This window comes from Cryptomeria japonica, chromosome 9 (assembly GCF_030272615.1).
Source record: "Cryptomeria japonica chromosome 9, Sugi_1.0, whole genome shotgun sequence".
Classification (NCBI taxonomy): Eukaryota; Viridiplantae; Streptophyta; class Pinopsida; order Cupressales; family Cupressaceae; genus Cryptomeria; species Cryptomeria japonica.
The window spans coordinates 510977580-510986889 of record NC_081413.1 but is presented as its reverse complement, the minus strand read 5'-3'; positions in this window follow the sequence as shown (position 1 = coordinate 510986889).

The following is a 9310-nucleotide window of genomic DNA, read 5'->3' as shown; positions in this document are numbered from 1 at the left end:
GAACAACTTAAAGCTACCCCTGCTAAGATATCCCTTTGGGATTTGATCCAAACTTCTTCCGCTCATCATGGAATGTTACAAGATGCCTTGAAAGATTTGAATGTTCCTCCACCTAATACATCTAGTAATATAGTATCTTTGGTTAACTCTGTGATGAATCCTAAAGCTCAGATTGTGTTCACACAAGATGAGTTGCCTACTAGTGAAATTCAACATCAATATGATCCCTTGATGATTGTGGTTATCATAAATGACACTGCTATAAGATGAACACTGGTAGATAATGGTTCTGGCCTTAATGTTTGTAGCATTAATCTATTGCATAAGATGAATGTGGATACATCCCTTATTGAGCCTGACTCTCATCCCATTCAAGGCTTTGATAATGTGGCTAAGTCTTCATTAGGTATTATCACCTTACCCATCACAGTGGGACCTGTTACTTTGCCTACTCCTATCCATGTTATGTCGGGAAATCTAACATACAACTTGTTATTAGGGAGACCTTGGATTCACAGTACGCAAGCTGTCCCCTCCACATTGCATAGACAAGTTAAATTTATTTATAACAATAAGACATATACCTTGATAGGTGATACTAATTTTCAAGCTTGTTTGCAAACATCTACTTCCAAAGGGAGTTCTTCTAAGCCTTCCTCTTCTAGTGATGACTCGTTAAACAAGATACCTATGGATGAATCATCACCCTCTGATAATCAAAATTCTTTGGATGAGTCTGAAGTTCCTGAAGAAGATTCTTCTCAACTTGAATCTACACATGAAAAGACTTTTGATCATGAGAAGGTTCTCGCAGAAGATGATTGGGGATCTCTTGATTTTAATCCCACCTTTGTAGGTGAGTATAGGGTTCCTCCTAGAGAGCTTAAAGTTAAAAAGAAGGAAGAAACTAGAGATCAATCAGTCTTACCTGAACCTATGAGCAATAATTTTGTGGCCTCTTCTCAAACTTCTTCTCCTCACACCTCTAATTCTGAAGAATTTGATTCTTTGTCTTATGAAAAACCACCTTTTCTTTCTGAAATGGCTAATCATTATGGTCGTGGTTTTCATATTTTGGCTAAGAGTGGCTATAGTGGAAATGGTTGTGGCGCAAATGAACAAGGAATTAAAGTTCCTTTAGAACATAACATGCATGAATATTCATTTGGACTTGGATATAATCTTTCTAAGCCCACCAAAGCATCTAAAAGACCATCTCTCAATGTGAATGCTATATTTAATAGTGATGATGATCTCACTTCAACTAAATCATCTTCTACTTCTATCAACTCTCATTCCCCTCATAAGGAAATCTTGGCGATGAACAAATCTCTTTATGAATCCCCTCAAATTTCTAAATCCACTTATGAATCTTTATCTCCTATTCATCATAAAGTCCTTTCCTCCAAGGATAAGGCTCTAATAAATTACACTCATCCCTCTTCTAAGATTTCTTGTGACTTTTCTTCTTCAATTTTTATCATTTTATACATGTTTTTGATCTCACTTATAGTTGAGCATTTAGCATGTCATATTCAAATACCTCATTCAATCTATCATGTCTTTAAATAACATTAATAGCTATTATGTTGCTCATCATTATGTGACATTGGTAGCTCATTTACTGGGGGCTCATTGTCATTCATGATGGTACAATTTCAAGTGCAATCATATTTTTGAAGCAACATAATAGCCTAATTTTTCTATGTTATCTCTTGTTCCTATGGGGTAATAGTGTGGAAATATTGATCATCTTTTCTTTAGAATCCTCTTTTCCTAGATATGGGAGAAGATGTGTATTCTCTTTCTTATCCTACCCACTTCTTGTGAGGAGCATTTTACATACACTAATGTCTTGCTTGCATGAACTCATGTGAGTATGTAGTACATTTTGCTTATGTCTAAATCTCTCCCTAGAAGATTGTGTAAGTCCTTCTCATCATCCTTATCCTTGGGAGGCAATGATCTTTCCTTATTTTTATCTAAGGATCCACTTTTTCCTATTTCGTGGATGGTGTGAACTTTATTACTTGATGTTATTCCTTGTATGCATTTGTTGTTGTTTGTTCAAGGATTCTCTCTTACAAGAGGTGTAAGTCCTTGATTACAACCTCTTTTGCACTTGGTAAAATACATCCATAATGAATTCACTCTCCCAATTGGGTTAAAAAGAGCGTCATCCTTCATTAAGAATCACTTTCACCTCGCAAAAGGATGAAGTATTGCATTCTTATTCTCTTCTTTGTCTTATTCTAGAAGATGTTATATTTGTCTAAGACAATTCCTCTTGGGGATAGGTGTCTTTTGTACAAAGATTTCTTCTCCTCTAAGGATCTCCTTTACACATACTACAAGATGTCCCTTTTCAACTATCTTATCCTTGCTTAAAGAGTAAAAAACTCTCTTGCTTGGATCTATGACATTGTTGCATTTTTGGGGTATCTTCTTTTGTGATGAAGGTAGGTATCCATGTTCTACTTTGCTTATGACATAAACATTACACTTTTTGAGCAATGGGTCATTCTCGGAACCAGAGCACAGACTCTTAGAGTGAGATGTCTCCATTTTTCTTTTATGCAAGGTGATTATTCTCGAAACCAGAGCACAGACTCTTAGAGCGAGATGTCATGCCTTGTACTATACATATACAGGTTGTAGCATACTCGGGCATAGACTCCTATGAGGTGCTTCTAACCTCCCTTACACACACATGCATGAGGTTGAGTGGAACTAGCGGCATAAGGCTAGACTTTCTCACTCTCCTCCCTTACATGGATCACCTAGACAGACTCTAGGGGCTAGTTTTCCATGTCCCTTTTTCCATGGATCACCTAGACAAGATCTAGGGGCGAGAAGTCCATGTTTTCTCTCTCACTATTCTTCTCATGGATCACCAATGTGTGTATTCATGCTTTTTTCCTTTCTTTTATTCTCTTTGCATTTTGTTTCCATTTACATCCTTCATCTTGTGTTAGAGAACTCTCAAATCCTCACACTCTTTGTTGTGTTGGAATTGAGATTTAGTCCTCTTTCTTACCAAATGATTCTCCATTAATTTTTGATCTCATATTAAATCTTCTTGTGAGCATTTGTCATCAATATTCTTTAACAATTCGAAGTGGTAAACATGATACCCTGTTTCAACTCACTAAAATTCGCAAGCCGAAACAGGGGGGGGCATATAGCTACCCTTGAATTTTCATCACCTTCCTTAGTAAGCATTAGGTGATTTTGTGATCTAACATGTGTTTTGTAGGGTGCGGTTCCTAACTGTGTATTGCAGATACCGTTGGGGGCTTCGTTCGACGGACTTATGGATATATCCTTTTTCAAATAATGTTTACTTTTCTATACTTTAGCTTGCATATGCACGTAGTGTTCATATGACCGCTAAAGTGGGGGCTAAATGTAGCATCATAAATTGTACGCACTTGCTAGGGTGGTACAATTTCACACCTAGTTTAGCACCCGCCTTGGCGCATCTTGCATTTTGCATTGCATTTCCCCTTTAGCACTTAATTAATTAAATTAATTAGGTCTAAGGTTCTATTTTATCATCTCCCATATCATAAAGTTGGGCCCTTTTCATTGAAGTGTGCCCCTTTCATTTTATTCCTCTAATACATCATTTAATCTAAAACCCTAATTAGGTCCTATTTTGAACTTGGGGGCTTGATTTCGGGGGTCAAAACATCTCAAAATCACCTGTAACTTCGGGATTCTCTCTAAAATCATCATATCCGACGGCCCTAAAAATTTGGTGAAAAGTTGTCGGGACCATGGCGCTCGGAGTGCACATGGTCCCGGACATTTTTCCCGAAATTTTAGGAGCACGATCCAATCATAAAATAAAGCTTAACCCCAAGAAATTGGTGGGATATTCAATCTCTAGGTCAGCCAAAAGTTGGAATTAAGACCTAGGGTTTCATACATAAGAGCTCTCTTTCTTCATTAGAAAGGATCCGATTTTTGTTTTGAGGAACCTCATATGCAGCGAAAGAGCAGATCTTTGAAGACTTCAACCACTCTCAACATTCATCCTCCAAGCATTCATCAAATCCATTCATTCACTTAGGGCTTTGAAGGCATTGAAGAGCAATAAGGGATCACCAACTGAAGATTGGCTTGTACTCCTCCCTTGGGGATGGGTATGATTTCATGTTGTTTTCATGTCTTTGCATAAGCCTCATTATGTCACTTACATTCATGCTTTAGATCACTTGGCATCTTGATTTGGAGCATTTACATTGTCATTTACAAGCAATTAGGGTTTACTTTCTAGGTTGCTCTAGTTTGCTTACTTGCATTTTAGATCTTGCACACACACAAGGTCTGCACACACATTACTTTTACAATACAACTTGGCTATTCGTGGAGGTGGAAATCACCGAAGTGGGGGTTTGACTAAGGCAAAACCCTATATAGCCGCCCAAACACCTTTTTCAGATATAAGGGCAGATTTCGGGATTCAAACGACGCCGCAAGTTGCAGATCCGAAAGAAGCAGACGGAGACGGAACCACACACCAAGTTTCGGAGCAAAAGACCAGGACAGGGGCGTGGGGCGCCCTGGTCCTGCTAGGACAGGGGCACTAGGCACCCTGGTCCCTGGGATAGGGGCGTTGGGCGTTGTGGTCCTCCTGATAGACAACAATTTTTAGCAGTTCGGACAATTTTCCAGGTTGCAAAGTGGCAATTTCAGGTGTAGTTTTAGGTGCAGAATCAAGACAGTGGCCCCCGTGCCCCCGTCCCAAACAGTTTCACTCAGATTTTGGCTCCAGGTACGCATCTACATTCTTGTCTTGTCCTTGTGTTTGCAACTTTCCATTGTTTAAGTTCAATTCTACAATCTTGTTATTAGTTCATACTTGCATTTTTGGGTTAGGAATTGAACTCGCATAATCTTACCTTTCAATTACAACAAAGGAATAGAAACCCTAATAGGTAGCCCGTGGCTCTCTCTTTCACCAAAAAAGAAGTAGCCAATTGTGCGATACCTCTAGGCTCTTTCGTATTTCGTAATGTGTGACAAAAGGTAGGATTAGGACATGTTAGCCTAGTCTCTCTTTTTCCCCCACACACTAACTCCCCATCGATCGGTATCCTCAAAATCCTATATACATCCTCTACGGTGACTGTCATCTCACCCATTGGCAAATGAAACGTGCATGTCTCAGAATGCCATCTCTCAGCTAATGCAGTCAGCAAACCCATGTTCGCCGGAAACTCAGGCACATATAGAATATATCGCAAACCCATAACCTCAATCGTGGCTCTATCCTCAAATGTCAGCTCTGGTCATAACCTCTGAGTCGATGGGAATCTATCCCGTGACTCCAACATAGTTAGGTACTCCTGCAGTCAAGCAAATCAATCATGTCAGTCATAGTGACACTCACTATTCATGACAAAGTGTTGCTATCTATCCTAGTGACACTCATTGTTCATCACAAAGTGTTGCTATTTATCCTAGTGATACTCACTGTTCATCACAAAGTGTTGCTATTTATCCTAGTGGCACTCCCTGTTCATCACAAAGTACTATGTTTTAGCACTCCCTGTTCATCACAAAGTGCTGCTCATATTTGCACTCCCTGTTCATCACAAAGTGTTGCTCATATTAGTACTCCCTTTTCATCATAAAGTGCCTCGATCTATCCTAGTCTTCCCTAGAGGACCTACTTGAGTGTATCCTCTCAGCGGCTTATTCAATCGACAACATATGTTCATCACAGAACTGCCGATTTGGCCTTGAAGACATAGAGTGCCTAAGCATTTTTCGACCTTGTTTGACATTACCTAAAAGCGCATTTAATGAACTACCTAGCATGCATTAATAAAAACATTTATTGCGATAAAGTACAAAGAGGTTTTGTGGTACTTACTGGCTCTCTTGCATCTGTTGGCCTCTGAATCGGTGAACGCGATCGAATCTATGCACCAATGCCATCGCTGCTGACTACTACTGCTCTATTCTCTCTTTGTACTTTGATCTCTTGAATGTGTGGATGACAATGAGGATGTATTCCCCTCGTGGTCTATTTTATAGACTACCCTAGCCCTAGCCCTCATTTCCCGAGTCAGTCTTCTTTATCCTGTGACTCTGTCACTCTATTCTATCTTGTCAGTCCATTCTAGCCATTCTTTCTTATCGAGAGATTGTCTACGATCTTTCCAGACATTTTCATCCAATCTCTCAAGGGGGCATATCATTCCCATCTTGGGGCAACTTTGTATCAGTTCATCTTATCTTCTTTGAAACAATGTGACAAGCTGCATTGTCTCAAAGAGGGGCAAAATGTAGACACCTAAAATTGTCCAATCTAATTAAATAAATATCTTTATTTATTTAATTAATTCATTTATCCTCTTCTAGCCTTATTTCTCATTTAAATAAATACATTTATTTACTTAAATTATCCCTTTTCCTAAATTAAATAAATATCTTATTTATTTAATTGATCCCACTTCTTCTATTAATTAAATAAATCTTTATTTATTTAATTAATTCATTAACCTTTTCTACCCATGACACATGTCATTCATCTCTTAATTCATACACTACCTACCCTTTCATTATTTTATTATTTTCTCTACCTACCCTTTAATCATAGCCAACCATTTATCTTTTACACCTCTCAATCTTATCCCTCAATTTCTTATAGTGTCTTCTATATAAGAATATGCTTCCTTCATTATCAACCCTAATCAATCTATGCACCCTGACTAACTCACTATGCATTCAGCTCTGACTACGCTTTCAAACTTGCATATGAAATCAAGCCTACTTGCAATCACATTTCTGTTCTTTGTTGAGCTCTTGTGCACATAAAATCTGAGAGCAAATATATCAAGCAAGATCAATGGAGATAGGAAGAATGGATATTCAAACCCTATTGGACATGTGGTGGTATAATCTTTGTGATTTCATTTGATTTGCATTGTCTTAGGTAATCTTCATATGTTACGGTGGATCTTTGTTGTTGTTAGGCTAGGATTTTGTGGTTGAGTTCATTTAGTCTTTCAATATTGTTGTTATCCATTTTCACCATAAACAACTATTAATCACAAGGACCTTAGTATGAAGCCTAACATCCAACACTCTAAGTCAAAATTCTAAGAAAACTATCAATAGAAATAATAATCATTCCTCTCATAACCTTGAACAAATCTCCATTTTACCTAAAGTGGATAAAGTTCTAACATTACTACTTCTCCTTCCAAGCTTGATGAGGTAAAACACAAAAAATTTAAAATCAAATTTGGTGTTTCCAAACTTGAAATTGATGCCAAATTTATGTTTATGAAATTTACTATAATATAGATGAATTACCTACCTCTAAATAGTAGAGGATGAAAGATCTAACATGAGTCACATTTAAACTGACAATAATAAGACTGGAAGTAGGTATGCCATATTAATCAATATAGTTTATCTTAAGCAGACCAAAAGTGAGAGATCTATGAGGATTGCAAGCAATTTGAGCTACTCTACAAGTGAAATAATCAGGAAGAAGGAAAGAAGAAATTATGTAAATCAATAATTGTTAAGGAAATTATTAAAAAATATAATTTTATCCCCTTATTCGAATCTAAAAGAATCGACTATATGTCTAATAATGAAGATGAAAGGGAATATTCCATGTTATATGCAAGCAGAACATAAATTTTTGATACCACTATAAAAATTTCTATTTCTAGAGATTGATCTTATTACTACCAAGCATCATAATCATGACATCCTTGACACTAAATTGGATGCATTCCATGACAAAATGGGGTAGGTTGTGTGGAAAGATGTCCACCACTTTTTGTTTTCAGCCAACTAGCAATTAATTACATACAAACAAATAGTTTGTTGGTATGTAGATGCCTAAATAAATTTCATACAAATAAATGGCAATAAAATACAAAATGTAACATATCTAGTATAACAATGTAACAAATAATAGCCATAGAAGTAGAAAAGTGTTAAGATTTGAAAATATGCAAATGTTTACGGTTACAAGGGGCCCACATTCACAGTTTCTCCACACTAGTGGACTGATCTAGCATGGAGGAAAATACCAATTGTTAGAATTCAACCTTAGCCAAATTCCTATCAAAACATGATTATATCTAATTTGTATTGACTTTAGTGACACTTGCTATATATTTATGGTAACCATATGGGAATGTATTAAATATGCCCATACAAAAGGAAAGTTTTAATTTTTTTTGGTTTTCATATATATTTTGATTAGATTAGTCAGGGAAGAGTCTAGACATATTATAAAAATGTCACTAAGAAAAACAAAAATAATCTCACAAAAAGTGATATTGATAATAAAAACTAAAACTAGAGAGATTTCAAAGAACAAGAGTGAGCTTATTTTTATATAATTTTTTTTATTTAAAAATTATTTGAATCTGTACGTTTGTTTTTTGAGTTAAAATGTTAAGTTCATTAATTGTATTTATATATTAGCTAAATGAATAGTCAAATTCATGATAAAATAAGTTTAGATATTAGATGGACATGTATTTCATAATATTACCCATCTATTTGAATAGATCCATCGAAAAATATTGACTAGAGAAATCACATGAGACAAGCACTTGTGTTTGAGGTTGAAAAGTTTTGTGTCTCCCCTCGACAAAGTTTTTTCCTGCCAATAAGTTTTTGGTCGTTGGTGGAGGTGGCATTCAGGAGACTGTAAAAGTATTTCACTAATACTTCCTTATCACTTCTATATGTTTCTCATCCTTGATCGATGGAACCTGAAGAACTTCTCATCGATGTGAGTAATTCTCATTGATGGTTGTCTGTTCCAACAAGAACTCTTCATTTGGGATTGAATAGACTCAAAAAGAGTCTTAGTGATATTGTTGTGCCTCACTGATATGCAACTTGTGGCAAGTTGTGATCAGTAGACTTCCCATCAACATGGTCAATGGTTGAACTTTTGAATGCCGGGTAGACCCAATAGTTGAGGAGGGAAAAGGAGGTAGGACATTGAGAACAAGAGAGGGGGAGAAACAGATTAGAGGAGATCGAATGGGTAGCTACAATGAAACTGTAGAGTGAAGATTTGAAATTTAGACATTTTATTTAATATGTTTTCTAATGTTCTCTTAAATGTGTTTTTCAAGCACTTTGTAAAATGTGTTTTTGAACATTGTTTATTTAGATTCAAAAGTTCTTGATAAAACATTACGTTCTCTTATGGTTGTGAGATTTAATTTCTATGAGTGTGATCATTTGTTGTGTGTTTGGGCTTATCCCCAGGAAGCTCTTCTCCAAGTGGTATCAGAGCTAAGTTAGAAGAGGA